Genomic DNA, 19,704 nt, shown 5'->3' on the forward strand with positions numbered 1-19,704 from the left:
CTGGGACCATTGGAACAAAATGGTATTTTTCTTATAGTTTCGTAATATATATATATATATATATATATATATATATATATATATATATATATATATATATATATATATATATATATATATATATATATATATATATAGATGCCAAATTAAGGGTTTAAAAGCCTCCATGAGCAGAAAAGGTAAGGGACGGGCCATTGCGCTGTCGCAGTGTCCTAGAGACTGGATATTGACACATGAACACCGCCCAAGCCCATTCCCACCCAGGTTAGGACGAGGAGGAACCAGGCCGTGGCTGCTGATGACTCAGCAAGTAGACTTGCTCCCCTCCCCTCTATTTCGTTCAGAAACGCTAATGAAATAAAAACTAGCATAAGAAAAGTTTCAGACGATGAATGTACGTGTCTTAGCAACAACATTCCTAAAAATTGTGCCCACCATTAAGTGTTATTTTATTCAGAATTCCCTTACATCTCTGTTTTTGTGTTGTTGAGACCTTCAGAATTGGTGTCATTTTGCTTTGTAATTTCATGTTCATATTTTGCTATTCTTCTCATCTGGCTCAGGAGCGCTCTTTCATGATCTCTCCATTTATCTTTTAAAATGGTCCATTTGCATTTGCTACATAATAAAGCATTTCATTATTTTTACCTTTAAAAAGTTATACAGCTCACTCAAGTTCTTTTTACTTTATTCAAAGAAACATCGAGGTGAAATATTTATCCAAAATGCTACTGTTTATTACAGCAAAGAAATACGCGTGATTTTCGTATTACTGTATTTCAATTATAAGAATATTTTGCATGATGCTAAAGTTTGTTTTTATTGAAAATATAGCTTTGTTCACATCAGTTATCGCACTTCTGTCTCAACGGAATGGATATTAATAGACTGCTTCCTGATCGTTCTAAAATCGGTATTTACTTTAGTGAGGTCAAACGTAACTTGATTCCAAAATTATTTCCGTAAAATGGTACTTTTTCATTGACTGTATTGTAAATAGTCTAACAAAACACATTTTAATAAATGTTCTGTTTGAATTAGTAATATCTATGTTAACAGTGTAACCGGCAATTAAATGCAATGCAAATTGATAAACTTCTGCTTGTTAATTGTGATATTTATAGCAGATACATTGCAGCCATAGCAGCACAGTGTATTTCACTTTACGTCAGTAAAATATATTGCGAAAGATTCATTGAATCACATAATACTAAACCATGTTCAACTTTGTGTTGTTTGTGGTAGGCGTATTGTACCATTTTACTCAACAAATTTTGCGAGACCCTAAAACACGAATTTCTGTGCGAGACTCCCGGCACCCAAAGAAATCTCAGTCGAAGAGACAAACAGACAGAGCGGTCATGAGCGCCTGACAGGTAATTGCCATGCTGTAGAAGGGAGATATGGCTAAATAGACAACCGTAGCACTGTATGGACAATGACGATGATGGCGTATTGTTACGCACCCAAAGGGATGAGATAAATATCACGTTTTCGGAGGTGTTTTTGTTTGGCAAACACGTGACGTACCTTTGGTATGCTGGCCTTGTTTGAGCTGGATCATAGGAGAGTTTTATAATGGGCAGCTTTTATACGTTGCCGAGGTAAAGAATTTGTTTTTTCCAACAGTAATATTAATGAGAAGTAGAAGGGGGCCGATGAAGACTTTACACATAATAATGATTTTACCAGGAATATTTGCCTCAGCTTACCATAAATTTGGTCATTCTTTCTAGATCAGTATAAGGTATCGTGTTTATAATTCTTGTCATTTTAAGGTTTACGTTGAGATAGGAAAAGTAATTTGTCACTGTAGATTATTTCAGCTCTGAAACTAAAGATTTTCTCTGCAGAAGAAGAGTCGTTTAATTTTAGAGTCCTTTCCCCGCGTCCTTTTCACATTTACGCTGAAAGTCAGTAACCCTTCGATTACAAGGTTCCGCACTGCTTCCAAACCGTTGGCACTTTGCTCCTGTTTTCCTCATCCTTGATTTACAGTCTTTCTCATTCAGTAGGCGGTTTGTCGCTTCTTTAGTGTTAAGCGCTATTGTTTTTTCTCTTCCCTTCTTTTCCTGGTTTATGCTAAGCCTGTGATTGATAAATTGATGGATTGCGAATTATCTGCGTGACACTGACGCCGAACCAAACCAGGCCTGGGAGAGATGATTCATAAGAATGCTTGTCCCATCAGCCTCATTATGGAAGAAATTACAGTGGATGATACCGACTGGAAATCCATCTTTGATAATCCTTCCTTTTGGTTGGGGGGGGTGGGCTATTACGATTTATTCGCTCCGAACCACCTGTTTATACTTTGCACGATGCAGACAACAGGCCTTTGGTTGGATGTCCCTGGGTGGTCCCAGACGTTGAACGTAATGCGCATAGCTCCGTCTCAGGAAGCAGGTTTTAGGAGATTCAGAATTGCAAAAACGTGACTCCATCAGAGTCAGGTTATTCTCCAGAAAATGTAGCTGGATACGAATGATATTTTTTTTAATGTATTCGGAAATTAAGGTCATGAATTTGTCATTTCATAAGTTAATTTTATTTTTACTTTGAATGGTCCAGGTTACGTGATATTTACGGTCGAAGTGACTCGTTGCCCCATGGGACTGGTTATATCGAATTTCCTTCCTACGAAACTATTCATACGTTTGATAAAAATCAGATTTATTTTCAGAAATATAGTGGTTCAGATTTCAGTAAGTTTGAAATCTAAAAGCCGAGATTTCTTTACTGTTGTTGCATTTATCACCTGCAAAGCCATCTTCGTAAAATGTTGTAATGTTAGCAGACTTAAACGTTTTCCATCCAACGACAGTCTCCAGTGGAATCCGTAGAATAGCTTCCCCTAAATTACAATTTAAAAAAGTAGTTTTTACTAGCAGCGGTAATGGAATCCCACTTCCATTGTCGTTGTGGAGTGGAACACAGGTGATCTCTATGGTGCTCGACCCAGATGGTTATCACATTTCACCTGGAGTAATATTCAGGTCTAACTGCCCCAGATGACAACTGTTATTGCTCTTCTGTCGTAAAATGTGAAATGACGCCAAGTGAAGCATTTTCTGGATTATATCCTCAGAGGATTGAAAAAAGTTGTAAAAATAATGACCCGTTTTTACTGCCATTGTCGTGCGGTAGGTTAGCGGTGTGACGCCGTTCCATATACATACTTTTTCGTCTTCGTCTTTTGGATGAGAACGAAAAATGACTTAGGGTTATATTCTACTAAAGGTTGAGTGTTTCTTTCAGAAGCTCGATTCAGGATACCATCATGCAAAGAAAGAAAGAAGCGGTGCATCTCTATAACTGCAGAGCAGCTATATTGTAGTCTGTAAAGTGGATGAGTACAGGAATTTTAATTCCCTGTTGTGTCTTCGTGTGAGGTATCGTAGAAGTCGATTGTGCTTATGATAGAAGTTTCATAAAACGATAAGAATAGATATATTGCACTTTTCATATCGATCCATTGAACATCTCGATCGTTCTCTATAAATGCTTTCTTATCATGATAATGACGATGTCGGAGAGCCCGTAAAATTTTAGATAGACGTACACCAAACGTTCGTGCGTAGCCATAAGTCGTATCGGAACACGTTACGTGCATGTGTTTCTATGTGTATGCACAGTTGATGCAATTTAGGTATCGTGCATCTCTCTCTCTCTCTCTCTCTCTCTCTCTCTCTCTCTCTCTCTCTCTCTCTCTCTCTCTCTCTCATTACTTAAGATCTGCTAAGAGACCGGAAGGCTGTTCCCTTCTGACGTCACCGTCTCCAAAGGCTTATGGTGAAAAAGAAAAAATGGAAATATCAGTTTTACCAAGATTTCAGTGGAATCATTCTCAGCTCATGTAACGGACTCCTTTCGTGAACACAACACGTTATAAAGCAAAACCTTCCCACGATTAAAGGTGGGATTGCAGATAGAGTTCTCATGAAAATAAAATATGTGCAAATAACATGGTCACGTATATTATTGCCGTATCTTAGATGAAGAATTGTAATTAGATTAAATGTTGTTGATAGATTTATTGTCTAAATGATCCTTTTCGTATGCTCTTCTGTGATACCTAATGTGCTGTAAGTGATGTCATGCTGAGATTGAGCTATTAAGGTTAGAACATATTAAACAGCTTACCCATATAATTTACTGTTCTTCTTTTATTTACCTAAGACGGATAAAACAGGAATTGTTTTCCTCACTTCAGTGCTTACGTATTAGCGTCACGGCACTTGTTTCTTACGTCACACTAATTATCCTTACAGTGAAGAGACCAGGAATGACACGATGAATGTTGATGAACCTTATCCTTTAAGCAATGACAAACTGTCTTTTGAAATGAGGCACGCTGAATGATAACAGGAAACCAGAGGAAACCTGGGCGTTTCCCACCCTAATGGCAGTTAGCCTGGAGGACTGATCTAACCGGTTGACTCTCAAGTTCTTGGCTGACTGTATCTATGGACCTACTAAACCTGATTTTCACAATGAAAGAGTTCAAGCTTAAGTTCAGTATTCGTAGGTATATACTCTCAGCAGGATTGCAAAGAATATCACACGGTCTACCCTTCCTATTTGTTTGCTACTCAGTAGGCTGTGTTAATTTGATTAGTTCTTTTGCCAAACTTTATCCGCTGTTAGACTTCGAAATGGTCCAGGTTTGATTGCATTGCAGACGTGGACGTAAGATTAGCTATTTCTAAAATTATTAATTCAGTATCTTGTATTTTTTTAACAGGTTTGAGCTAAAATAATGCAAAGTGGTTTTTTTTTTTCAAAAAACTGTAATCAGATGTTGAACATAAGACAAATTTAATGTTCGTGTGTCATGGTTTGAGAATAATTTCTTTTCTTTAAAGGGAAATTTTGAAAGGAGTTTCCGAAACTTAAAATTCTTTTTTCACTTTCAGAGATGGTGGCTTTTACTTGACAAACAAATGTACCAATTTTTTCTTAATGAAACTGAATTAAATTTTTTTTACTGCAATGGTATATCAGATCTTGTCACATTTTATCTCAGTTTACCTATTAATTTTCTTTAATGAAAAGATGAAACTAAATACTGAATATTTTCTTTCCAGTCAAGAGTACAGTAGCCTGTGGAATCCCACGTCCCTGAGACATCAGAGTGACCTGGGAACGGGAGGCATCACCCATCATCTAGAAGTCTTCGGGCCAGCGGGTGTGAACAATGATAAGCCACATTACAAGAGGTGTCATAACAAGATAAGAGGCATTACACGAAGCGTCCATTTGGCCCAAGATGCTATCGTCAGCCAGTATCCGTCTCGACCTTATGAGGTATTCTGTTCTTGTCGCTCATGTCAGTGGGGGGTAAACCACCACATCGTCTTTAAAGGTTGACTGGTGTTGATCTGTGATGGGAATTTGTTCCTTATGCGAAATGGGTTTATCATTAGAAATCACTTCATTCTGTTTCATATTGGCAATTTATTTCAGATTTATTTACTCAAAGGATCATGATAAAGCGTTAGAGTGGAGCTTCCTTGGTGCAGTGCACTAGTTGATGCAGAGGTTTCTGTTAAAAAAAAATATTAATTTAAACATACGTTTTTCTAATCGCGTTTAAAGATAAAGAATTAAAGTAAATAAATTATATTGCCTAAGAAAAAAATATTTTATTATTAAAAAGCAGCCCTGCTTGTCAGTATTAAAATTTAAGGCTACGAAAAACAATCACTTTCTTTAAAGATGAGGTTAAAACCTTTGCATGATGTTTGAAATACTAGTTCATTCTCTCAGACGAGGAAGACAGAAATCCTCGTAAAAATGATGGGATGTAAGTTTATTTTTAGCCATTTACCAAGATTTCCACATGAGAAAAGTGTCCTTTATATAAATTTACCAACTTTATTTGCTGTGAATGTTGTAACATTTTTATAGTTTAAGACTTCTTACATTCTTGATATCAGACCAGTCTTTATTAATTGTCTTCACCTCCTCAGATATATGGTTTCTAGAAGTGCAGGTACAGAAGCTTAGTTATGATGTCAAGATGTGTTTGGAGATTTCTCAGTAGGCTACAATATCGAATTTATCCAGATGGTTACTATCGTGGGATTTCACTTCCCATTAACGAGATGAATTTGGCTATTTTTCGGGAAAAATTAAATTAACAAAGAGTTAGGCTCGCTAGTAGGAAACTTAAGGTAAAACGTGACAGATTATATGATTTCTATTACGCTTAGAAAAAAGAAGTGAGCAAAGCTAAGCTGAAGGGAGAGGGAGGTAGAGGAAGGAAAGTTTAGCTGATTGTGGTTCATTGTGACTTGATGAAATTGACTTAAAGATGTGGAAGTTAGAGTCATGGATTCATGGGTTTAATCATGACTCGGCATTTCCTCAGATGCCAACAGTATATTGTGTGTGCGCGTTTGCGTGGACTTTTTCGGTTTCAATATGTTGATTATATCCTATAGATTCCTTTGAATTTTAACCATCCATAAACACTAGGTAGAGCTTTTTATTAGAGTATGTAAGGTATTTTTTAATGGAAAGCTGTTGGAATGCCAGGCGGTGTGTTTTACCACTATGAGGAAACCTCCAGGTTTGTGTTAATTTATGGCATTTTTATTTCAACATTTTTTATTTCATTCTCTGAATGATAATTGTTCAGATCGAGCTTCCTGTTATGACTGTTATTATGACTTATCACCTGTAGTTGTAGTTCAATACAGTAATTATAGCAGCAATAACATTAGTTATGAAGGCAAAACCAACTTTGATATTCGTGGGTCTCGCTCATCCCGGCACTTAATTCAAATCTCAGAAATAATTTTTAACATTTAACGTTAATTGATTACTCAGAAAAAAGTGAGGTTCCTGTATTTTTTCGGGAGAAGAGAGAGAGAGAGAGAGAGAGAGAGAGAGAGAGAGAGAGAGAGAGAGAGAGAGAGAGAGAGAGTACAATATATGCTACAATCAAAATTGAGAGAGAGGTTTTCAAGGCATTTTCCCTAAGATCATTCACGGACAATCTTAACGCACGCATTACGCGAGTCTCCTTTAGCACTGCAGTAGTAATTTATCGTCTCTAAACAGTCATCACATATAAAAAATGCAAACATCAGTGTCAGTTCGAGTAACAGAGCTTGTTATGCTTCTTGGAGATTTAACAGCAGTAAATAACAAAGAGGGTAGAAATATCGGATAGAGATCAAATATGCTTGTAAATATAGTTAAATACCCGAACCGTTGGAAAAACAAAATGTTGGTTATCAAAATCAAACAATTTAGGTCATATTAGTGCTAAATAATGATGGGTGAACGAAAAATCTCTATCAGAGGCGAGTCCTAAACACGCTTCGGAAGATAAGTCACTGACCTCTATGCTTCACGCTCTGTGATTCAGATTCTCCCCAAAAAAATTATTTAAGATACAATAAAATGATAGAAATAAAAAGAGAGGAAAAAAAGAACTTAGGGCCCGTTCGTGCTGGTGTCTTTGTTCTCTGAGTGTGTGTGTGTGTGTGTGTGATCCCACTCTGCATTTTTTCTCTTTGTTTCAAGTAAAGTATCTTCAAGAAATTGAAATGTTGAATTTTATCACCAAACTGAAACAGCATATCACTTAAGTGTTTCTTTAGAGTTTGATAATGTCCTTATGGAAATGAAAGATTTATGACTTACGAGAATGATTTGTTTTCCTTGAAAGAATTTGGTTCTGCTAATTCCAGTCGTTGTCGTTTCCGATTCTTCGTTAAACCGAACCTGAGTTCATCATTAGTCGGTTTTGTGTTGTAAGCCCCGATCTTTAATTAAGCCACGTAATTGTCATCACTGCTATTCAAACTATCTCTCTCCCCCACTCTCTTCTTATTTGTACAATAATTACTGGAGCTGATAATGTTCAGTTGTATTTTTGCAGTCATTTGAATCAAACTTTCAACACTTGGTACTTTCTTGATGTTTAATAACATTCTTACCGTTTAATTCAAATCTCGGAAACGATGCGGTCGCAACATAATGTATTTTCTTAACCCCACCAAAACGAGCAGCATTAATTCCTAAATATTTCCACCGGTATTCACTCTTACTCAAGTGAGCAATATGGGATGATATCAGTTGAACTGGAAAGGAATTCTTTTTCATCTTCGCAAATGATCAGCCAACCAAGAAGGTTCATTACGGAGCTGTCTTGTAAAACCTCTCAAAGGCCTTTCGCCATTCCTGCCTTTGCCGCCGTCTACCTTCTTCTAAGCCTGCTAGTATTTTTATTATTATCTGGCAAAAACATTCACTATCAGTGCAGAAATGTGGTTGATTATGTTTATTTTGTGAACAAAATTAGTTTCATCATTCCAACACTCGCTGATGACCAGTTACTTATGTGTGTATATATTTACGAATAAATTAACACATGCCACTTGCGCTGACGCGTAGAATGTTAAAAAGAAATTTCTATATTTAAAAATTCATCCGGTGGTTGAATTATATCTTTAATATACAAAGTTAAATTCATCCTTTAACTCCACGTTACGGTCTCTGTTGATCGGCATATAAGTACCGTCGCGTTATATATATATATTTTTTCATATATCAGCCATTTTGACCTAACAGCAGGTAAGAAAACACATGTAAGAAAAATGAATTTCCTTTGCGAGGACACTTCAGATAACGAATAAGACAAAGATACACGGGGTGTGAGGTGAAAGAACTTGATATTCAAGGCATTGGACTTCTTTCTTTGCAGGCTTCTCAAAGTAGCATATGAACAGTGAGATGAATGTATCTGTACACGCAAGACCTTTCTTTTGACAATTTTTGGCATAGCTGACTGCAATCTATACTGTTGCATACATACATTCATTCTCAAAATCAAATGAAGTGATCAATGTTTATCCACTGACTGTAAAAATCTTACGAGACTTGGAACGATATTTTTGGCAACACATTTCATCACTAGCACTGTTGTATAACGAACGATTTATACCAACTTTGTAGATGCGAAATTCAACTCTCTCTCTCTCTTCCTCAACATAGACTTGGTAATAAATTTCCCTTCTCGAATCAGAACGGCAGAGCAAGCAAACAACCTTTGATCTCATTCTTTTCCTATTTGTGTACTTTCATATCCTGCAGTCCAACTCCGATCCTTGTATCCCGCGTGTAGACGTCCTGAGCTCTCTGCTGTTGTGGGCATATCAAGGGGCGTTCGGGCGTCCCGACGGGTAGCCCGTGTGAGATCTGGAGAATAGCCGTCACTAAGAAAGCACTTTACATAAGTGCTGAGCCTCATTACCCTCTCAACATGACATAAAACATCGTCTCAACCTCAGCAAAACCTCTGTTATGAGAGGTATTATGGCCAGTGCTACTCCAGTACAGGGTATTTTACTTCAAGCTCAGCGGGCCCCCAACAGACACTAAAAACTCACCAGTATTGTACGAGGCTAATGAAATGCCAGTCGGAGGGCATGTTCTCGCTTCGACTGCTTCAAGCAAAATTGACAAAAGGAGAAGGAAGACGTGATTGAAATTGGAAGCTTATTATTATTATTACTTTTTTATTCATTTCTTCAGCTCTCGTTGGTAACAAGTTCTTGTACCTGTTCAAAGTTCCTCGAGGTAAAAACTGTGGGCGTATCTGCTCAAGACCAGAAAAACTCAAATATTTCACCTGAAGGTCATGTTTTGGATACGTCTCAGCATGGGTGATAGACGTTATCAGTTCACTGATCGTCGTGTTTATACGTTGTTGATTATTCATGAGGGTCACTTCGCACTCATTTTTCCTGACATACTCACCATTATGGATATTCATCTGCCTTTTCTGATGAGTACAACGTAACTTCTATCGCAATACTTTTCATTTACTGAACGGCGCTCCGTATGTTTGCATTTCCAGGGGAATGCTTGTGTTTTAGGTTGAAAACTGGATTTTGCGTATGAAATGCTTGATAACTGTTGGATTAATACAACGTTCGACGTTGATTGAAACTACTGTTTTTGTGTAAATTGTTTCGTTTACGATTCAAAAGCTTTCATTATAAAATTCTCAAAGCATTTTCACGTAGGCATCAGTATTTTGGCAAAGATTTGTCACCGGAAGTTCAGATACCTTTCGGGCAAAAAAAAAACCAGTTTATATAATTCTCTTCGATATGACAGGAACTTTTTCAAAGAAAATCGTTCAATGTTTGTATATTTTCGCTATTTTATAACAAAGATCTTATATGTTGAATTCGTTATCATGCCAGTTGTACTGTCTTTACTACCGCAAAAGTTGCAATATTTTATTTATGACTGTTCGCCCTTAGCGTACCTTTCGGGCAATTTTAGGGGTTATCGTAATGTTTTTTCTTTTTATTTACTCCTTTTCATTATTTCACATAGTACACACAGTATGCATTCCATTTAATGCCAAAAAATATCTTAGTTAAAACCTTCAGTGAATAAATTCGTCGCCAGTGGGAAGTTGACCATATTTATGAGTACCGTTGGACGGCTACTTAATAGTGTTTCCTCGACGTGTTGGCTTTTGGTGCCAGATTGATATTTTTCAAATATCCACTGACTTTCTAGTGAGCAGCGATTGATTAATGTCCTTCATGTGGTCTTTATGGTTTTGGAAAATTTCATTCTCTCTCTCTCTCTCTCTCTCTCTCTCTCTCTCTCTCTCTCTCTCTCTCTATATATATATATATATATTATTTTGTTGCACATAAGGTGATGTGTTCAGTTTCAAGTGTTTTAATTCAGGATCTTTCATCTTTTTCGATGAATGCTTAGATATTTTAGATAACTTCCCTCTTTGTTGTTTTTAATTTTTTTTGCTATAGATTTTTCATAATTATTTCAACTAATTTGTAGACATAAAGATACATTCAATATTTTCAAGAGGACATCCTGTGATTCTTATGTATGAATTATGGAGCATCATTCCGGACACGAAATAAGGTATTTTATTTATTTGCCATTTACCATAGCTATTTCTTATTTAGCACTTTTTACAGTTATGTATTTCCACCTGTTATGTCCACACTCCACTTATGGAAATTGAAGAGCATAGGATCTTTTGTGATTTATTACAAAAACGTGAATTTACTCCAGATTTTAACTTCATACGAACTCCAGATAATTCATTCCTGAAGAAAGCTTGTACAATTTTTTAAGTATTTTGCGTTGTCACTTCTTTTAAAATTTAGGGCAGTTTTAACACACAATTCCGTAGATTAGCCTGAAAAACCTCTGGCACGTTAAATCTTGAAAATATTTTTACTCCCAGCATGATTGCGTTCTGTCTGCGGTCTTGAGTTACTAGGCCAAAGGACCAAAAGTCAGAATATCTGACGAATTGCAAGAGAAGTTCGGGAAGTTCTCTCAGTTTGGTAACGTTGAGGAACCATAACATGAAGATATGGACTTGCAAATTTTTGGGACTTCCTCCTCCTACCTGTCTCTATGCTAAATAAGGTCCAACGGGAGTCGTTGTTAGGTCATAAAAACAGATGAGCGTTCCAGCATTCAGTCGAACACCACTCACGAAGTATTCAAACCTAAGTCGTTTTCAAGACACTGCTGTTGAAGTGGTGGTTCTCTTAATGGAACACCAGTTCCCATTTCTTAATCTTTTCTTCATTTTCTGGTTGATAAATTGCGTTTAGAGGATATTTCAAGCGACTGCATAGTTGGTGGAAGGAGCCGGCAGACTAAACGAGTGACCAGCTGATAATTTGTGCCGTGTCCACATGCATGTACCATACGTGTAATGTATGCAAGTCTTTTGCCAAACAGGTGTAATTTCCTAGTTGAGTGGCACTAAGCGAGTGTGTTCTTGAATATGGATACTTCATCACGGCCGCTCATAAAATGTTCTGCATGTGGACTCTGCTAATAAAACGAGCATTTAACTGTCAATTGGAGAAATTAGCTTTTCAGGTATTTCTGGGAAGCTGTAGCGTGGCCGCTTTTAACGAATTTTCAGGTTTTAACGGATTCTCTTCTCAAGGTATTTTCTCTTGAGTAGGACGTTGTTTTCCTTTTTTCTTTACTTGTATTTTACTCGTCTCAGTGCTGGCTGAGGCTGACAGAACCCCAAATGAATACCAGTTCCAAGTTCTGTAATGAATTTTCATTAACCTAAAAGTGGGTTTTCGGTCCACTTATATTCTTCTTACTTTTGATATTTGTTTATGGAAGATTAAAAACAAAAAAAGTAAAGCATTCTTTAGAGTAAATAACGCCAGAAACAAAAATGCTTCATTAACCAGTTCATGCATTTTGCAATCTGTTTTTCAGCCCATGATGTTGTACTAAAGATGTAGATATTTTTATTATACTTATACATTTACTGACAATCTTTTTCATCATTGTATATGTTAAATATTTGGGTCTGGATTTCATCGAATTTTATTGAACCATTCAGTATCCAGGGTAATGTCGCTAGAAAACATGAAATGGAGAACAGTTAGAATTATTAGAAAAGATTGTTTATGGGACACCAAGACTCTATAGAAAGTTCAATAAGCAAAAATGGCAAAGTGAAATAGACTCAAAGCAAGAAGTGTTTAAGTGGAAAGACAAAGCAACACAAGTGCACAGATGTAACATACAAATCTTTCATGTTTTCCTGACTGCATACTAATCAGAATCCAAAATTTCTCTTAAATAGCCGTATAAACCTGAATTACGACCAAGAAATGAAAAAAAGAGACTATTTCTTATCGTAATTCAGTAATATGATTAATGGAAACATGGAGGCAATTGGTGTGCATAAAGTATTTGGGTGTAAATATAACAGGTGTTTGTAGGATGAATGGGCAAGAAAGGTAGCAGTTAGTGGGCAAAAAATTAGGCAAGAGACTTGGTCCTTGAAAGCAAAAGTGGGACTATATGAAGGGATTGGAGATTGTTGAGCCAACTTGCCTTTGTGGAGGTGATGTAGGGTTTTGAATATAACTGAAATGAAAAACGCTGAGTTGTGTAAAAACACCATGAAGATTGTTAGCATCGGCATCATGGAAAAAAATGAACAATATGTTGGTGAAACAATTATCAGAATGTTAGCAAGGAGCTTGATATTCAGCTCTTCGTTGGGCGAGTCGGTAGAGTTGTGGCCCGAGTTCGACTCTCCGGCCGGCTAATGAAGAGTTAGAGGAATTTATTTCTGGTGATAGAAATTCATTTCTCGCTATAATGTGGTTCGGATTCCACAATAAGCTGTAGGTCCCGTTGCTAAGTGACTAATTGGTTCTTAGCCACGTTAAATAAGTCTAATCCTTCGGGCCAGCCCTAGGAGAGCCGTTAATCAGCTCCGTGGTCTGGTAAAACTAAGGTATACTTACTTAAGCTTGATATTCAAGAAGCTTAAAAGTGAATGGTAGATGGGATGAACTCACAATGTATGTTGAGGGTTGTGATGTGCTATGGATGAGCCTTCTGTGTAGGTGCATGAAGTAGGTAATGTTGTGGAAGTTTAATTGCACTGGGGTTTCATTCATACTTCTCCAGTTCGTTGGAATTGGGCTGTGACTGTCATATTAATTTTTTTTAGGGCCACTTCGTTTAAGGGAAAAGAGTTTAGTTGAGTTTAGTTTTTGTAAAGGAATATATATATATATATATATATATATATATATATATATATATATATATATATATATATATACACACACACACACACACTCACATATGTGCGTGTTTGATGGGATAGGTAACTTAGTTGCCCTTACCCAGCCCAGGGCTGATGAAAACAATACCAAAAAAATGGGGTTCAATAAAAAAAAAAAGAGGAATAAAGACAATAAAACAAATAGCAGAATGTTTGGTTGAGCAGAATGAGGGTGGAAAATTGAGGCTCAGCAGTCTAAGCAAAGTGCCTAAGAGGAATAGTAACTCAGTATATTAGCTCAACAGAGCAGTAGCCAAAATAGTACTTACCGAAAAAGAGGCGAGGAGATGTTGCTGATATGGAGAGTATCTGGAGTAGGGAATTAACTGAGCAAATTACTTTGACTTTCGCTTCAACGATCATGTGGTCGATGCTCTCTCTCTCTCTCTCTCTCTCTCTCTCTCTCTCTCTCTCTCTCTCTCTCTCTCTCTCTCTCTCTCAAACTGGCGACAGACTAGAAACCCCTGTATTCCCGTAAATTTTGGCATTTGGCGCGAATCCATCACCGTCTTTTACTCGTTACACTGTTGCTCTCATCAAACAGTCGGTGTTTGACCAGATACCTTTTCGGGGTTAGTAAAGGCACGCGAAGCACCAAGCCGAACGTCACCCTCGGTCATCATCGACCCAAAATAAAGACCATCGCCGAGTGTGTTGCCAGATATTATGCTGGAAATGTGTGGAATTTCGTGTCGATATTCGCTAATTGACGCCAGTTTGCTTCTGGCGTTTATGTTACTAAAAGACTAGCCAGTTTATTTCCTCGGCTTTTAGTCCAAGAATTCTTTAGGGCACAGTTTTGCAACTTTCGAGGTTGTTGGATACATTCGGGTGTTTGTTTCTAATTAGCCTTTTTTTCTCTCAACAGCTTGTAGGTCTTTGAGATTATTATAGCTGTTTCATTGTCTCGTTTGGTTTGTTTAGTTGACTGTCAATACCATGTTCGAATGTATGTATATATATATATATATATATATATATATATATATATATATATATATATATATATATATATATATATATTTTATATACACACATTTATATGTATAAAAGTGAGTGTGTGTCTTCGTGCGCAGATGAGTGTGGTTGTTTTTTCTTGCTTACTATCAGAGAGAGAGAGACACACACACACACACACACAAAGAGCTTGTTTTAGTTCATGCATTTAAATGATTCATGGAAGCCGGCTTATAAAAAAGGAAACTTGTGGTCTCTCCTACATAGTTTAAAGTTTTAAGACATTTCTCAACCCTACTATCGAATTTGCTTGAATGTGTACTTTCGATTAGAACAGGTTTTACGACTTGCGTCTACTCAGAGTGTGTGTGTATGTTTGCGTGTATATGTTTGTAACTTTATTTTTTGTAACATTCATTTGGTTTAGTACTAGACAGTAAGTTGTTATCGTTATGTACAAGGCTTTCTTCCACGTTTTCCCTTCTGAAGCACGAATAGGAACAAAAAAGTTTAATTTCCTCTCACCGCAAGTCGGAGGTCAACGGTCGAAAACAAAAGTAAATGGAAGTTTGTTTGGTCTCTTGAGTTTTGGATCTATCCATTTCGGCACTGGTTCTTTAAACATTTCAGTATATATGCAGAGACTCTCTTTACTTGAGAGTATACGTCTTTCCTCTAAGTAATCCATAGGAACCAGGATAATTGGAGTATGGCTGTCAGTCCAATCAGTCCAATCACTTTTTCTTGTGCCCTGTCTGCCAGTTTCATGAGAATCAGTTATTCATGAATTTTATTTGAAAATTATGGTGAAACGGCTGGAACGGGTCGAAAAATGTAGCTGCTCTCTTATCCAGCTTATTTGGGATATAGAGATACCAGTTCCTCGACTCACTGAGAGAATACTGTTATAGAAGTTAGGAGAGTGAAGTCAAGAAAATGATAATGAGAAAAAAACACAGTGAATTGTTGACGCTTTATCACCATAAAACTATGATAAGGAATGGGTTAAGTTCTTGTGCATTATGGATTGAGAACGATGACGGGGTTCACAGAATACAAAAGTAAAAAGTAAAGAAAAATAATGTGTGAAGTGTTATTAAGAGAAGAGGTAGTTATCATTAACTAAAAGTAACTGCTAACTTACACTACCTCGAAATGTTCGTAAAACGGCTCCTCTTTGTAACTCTTTCGTTGTGGGCAAGGCTGGCATTAAGCAAGGGTACGATACGGTTGGTATTTATTCTATATGTACTGTACGATAATTTTACCAAAGTACGGTACGGTACGATTCAGGTACGGAAAATTGGGCAAAATTCCGTTCCGTACCGTACCTTAGGCTTGGATATATCACTAAACAATTACTAATGCATATTTGGCCGCTTCATTGACTGCACAAGGAGATCACTAAGGTACTTAACATTTCAGTTTGTAACATACTTTGCATGTGTGTGTGTGTTTGGAATTTGGTAATTAACATGTTTGTCTGTGTGTAATTCTTGAAATGACACGTTACAAACGTTTACAGCATCAGCCATATAATCCCATATTGTCTCATAATGATTTATTATTATTATTATTATTATTATTATTATTATTATTATTATTATTATTACGACAACTGAGAACTGAATATATACACATGTACATATAAAGTCCCTTTGCTAATTTACACCTGTTAACATTGACATTTTCGTAAAGGGGATTTTACTGATGTTGATTGAGTTTGCTTAAAGTACGATAAAAGTACGGAATTTACGGTACGTTATTTTTACCCTACTGTACGGTACGGAAAAATAATTTGAAATTACGGTACGATATTTTAGTCAGGTACGAAGTACTGAAAAACATTCCTTACCGTACCGTAGTACCAGCCTTGGTTGTGGGCGAGCAACATACTTTCCTTCCAGTTATGTTTTTGATAATTAATTGGATTTTACCTTTTGCCATTTGTAGCTGATGGGTTAATTACACCAGGTGTAACATTATAAGCAATGGAAGAAAATAACGACTTTTTCACGATGGTTGCAGAAAACCTCCATTTCTTCTGTTTTAGTTCTTTGTAAAAGACAACTATTGTGCCGCTTTGTCTGTCCGTCCGCACTTTATTCTGCCCGTACTTATTCTGTCCACCCCCAGATCTTCAAAACTACTGAGGCTAGAGGGCTGCAAATTGTTATGTTGATCATCCACCTTCCAATCATCAAACATACCAAATTGCAGCCCTCTAGCCTTAGTAGTTTTTATTCTATTTAAAGGTTAAAGTTAGCCATAATCGTGCTTCTGGCAACGATAGAGGACAGGCCTCCACCGGGCTTTAGCTGAAAGTTTCATGGGCCGCGGCTCATACAGTATTATACCGAGACCACCGAAAGATAGATCTATTTTCAGTGGTCTTGATTATACGCTGTACAGAAAACTCGACTGCGCCGAAGAAACTTCGGCGCATTTATTACTTGTTTATATTGTGAATAATTTTCACATTTTAGATGTCACACAGGAACAGCTAAGAGGTCTAAATGTGTGTTATTCTATTTAGCAATCTTGAGGACCTTCTTCAACGGTGGGGTGCAGGATCTGACACAATTTTAATGTTATACAATGTTCAGTGTCTTGTCAATTATTTTGATAGCTGGGGCAAGTTATTCAACTGGGTCAGAAACAACTAAAAAGATCATTGTATCCCTGATTATCTTTTGTAATTAAGCCTTCCGCTCATCTCCAACTGTCTCTTTCTGTCGCAGGCCAGCTGTCTCTAAAATATAACAGAGATTTGTTTACATTTAGTGACCTTTTAGCACATTTTTATCAAATAAATTTTCAATCAAAATTAAATACTGATTTTTCAAAACTCATTTACCCAAAAAATAATCATCTATTGATTTCATTCCAGCAAGAAATAAATCTGGTCACACCATGGACACTAAAAAGGGCAAAACTTCACATATTGATTCATTCTTTGAAATAGTCCAACACAGAAATGTACCATCAACATGCCATGGAACACATGGGTTTGATGTTTGGTTATAATTTATTCCAAAAATGAATGATTTTTACTCGTTTGTTTGTTTTAGTTTATCCAAATGGGTTATATCATCAGTATTTCCAGAATTAACAGCCATCTTGGCTCTTTATATTATAACAAAAGAATTCCTTCAGCACTAAGTCGACTTATTAGGTTTGAAGATAGGATCATTAAAACTCAAATAATCACCTTTTCCAAAGTATCGGGAAATTTTATACAAACGGCCTTCAAATTCAAATTTGTTGGATCCCAGCCCATGTAGGCATTGAGGGTAATGAGAAAGCAGATAAAGCTGCAAAATTGGCTAGTACAATCCCCCAACTACTATATATAGCACCCATATCAGACTGGCTAGCATCAGTTAAACCCTTAATTTATAGGGATGGGCAAAATGATTACAAATATACCCCCACAAAACAAACTAAAACAAATTAATATAGTTAAAAAATGGCATTCTTCTACCCAAAAGCAAAAGAATCAATAGGTTATTTTAACAAGACTTTATCACAGACACAATGGTCATCTGATGTCATTAGCACACAAACCCAATAATTACTGAAAGATGTAACATCCCAGTAACAATCAAACACATCTTGATTGACTGTCCCAGATGGCATCATGAATGAAAGACTTTTTACAAAATAAATCAATAAAGGATATTCTTGGTAATAACTTTTCAATTAATAATATCATTCTCTTCCTAAACAAAATTAAATTGATAAGAAATATAATTCCCCCTTTTTTTTTCTCTCTTTTTTCTCGATTGTTTTTTCTAATTTCCCCCTTTTTATTATTTATTTATTTAGTTAGCTCTTAATTTTTTGGGACTCTTTCCCCCTTTCTTTTCCCAGCCCGAGAAGAACCCTAAAAGAGTTCAGAGGTCTGGTTAAACAAATCATTTATAACTAACTCTTATACACGGTCGGTGTGATCTGTGATATTCTCGTTGACCGTTCAGTGTCTTGTGGAGGTGTTTTGATTCCTGGGCCAGTGCTTTGTGTCAAAGACTCAAAAGGCCATTGTATCCCTGATTATCTTTTGTAATTAAGCCTCCTTAATAACCTTCTTTCTGTCGTTTGGGTCGAGCGTAACAGAGGTTTGTTTGCATTTAGTGACCTTTTAGTTTTTATTTCATTTCTCTTAAATACTGATTTTTCGCCTTCCCAACAAATTTGGTCGATTTCATTCCAGCAGTTGGTGGTTACAGTACTGTTGACTTCACTGATTCATTCTTGAAATAGTACTTATTAATTACATGCACTGGGTTTGATGTTTGGTTATTTATTATTAATGATTTTTACTCGTTTGTTTGTTTTATTTATTTGTTATATTCTTTTGAATAAAAACTCTTCCTTTATACCATACAGTTTGACTAAGTCGTTATTAGGTTTGGAAGATATTTAAAACTCAATATCTATTTATATTTTATATATATATATATATATATATATATATATATATATATATATATATATATATATATATATATATATATATATATATGCTTATAATCACTTTTACATGTGATTTTATATGTCAAACACTAAAGGGAAGAGATGAAACACGGTTGTAGAACCTGACCGGTGTGGGTTTTATTACTAAGCCATCTTCAGATGACTGATACAGACTGGTAGAAATTCATAATATATAAGGTAGCGGAACAGTCCATACAAACATACCAACGGTTAGATAAGCATTAGCATCTGACAGGTGTTTTCATGTGAGGTCCTACACTCATTGGTGACAGGTCAAATTTTACAAAACTGCCAGATCCCCCCCCCCTGCACTTCCCTTATTCCCGTCTTTCAAATACCTTCCTGAGAATTTAACCCCTTGCATATTTCTTTTGAGATTAATGGATCAGGTTTATACATGACATGTTCGTATTCATGCTGAAGATTGTTTTGAAAGGCATGGTCTTCAGCTTGTCCCATAACTTCTATAATAATGTATGCTTATTATGAGCCTTTCCTCGTCATTTATGACTGCTTTGGCAAAACATGAAAATGCTCCGCTGTGGTAGGTGATGTTCATCTCTTAGAAAATAATTGCGTACTGTTTTTGTAAGGCTGCTGTGTGTTATTTG

General features: G+C 36.3%; 1 long non-coding RNA gene across 2 annotated transcripts in view; it reads left to right on the plus strand.

The window, feature by feature from the left end:
- Positions 1-19,704, plus strand: part of LOC136832832 (uncharacterized) — a 655,893-nt gene that overhangs the window by 468,041 nt on the left and 168,148 nt on the right. For both annotated transcript variants that reach the window (XR_010851336.1, XR_010851335.1), the window contains exon 5: positions 5,088-5,307. This is a non-coding gene — a long non-coding RNA (uncharacterized lncRNA). The remainder of the gene's footprint in view (positions 1-5,087; positions 5,308-19,704) is intronic.

The sequence above is a fragment of the Macrobrachium rosenbergii genome, chromosome 50 (assembly GCF_040412425.1).
Source record: "Macrobrachium rosenbergii isolate ZJJX-2024 chromosome 50, ASM4041242v1, whole genome shotgun sequence".
In the NCBI taxonomy this organism is placed as follows: domain Eukaryota; kingdom Metazoa; phylum Arthropoda; class Malacostraca; order Decapoda; family Palaemonidae; genus Macrobrachium; species Macrobrachium rosenbergii.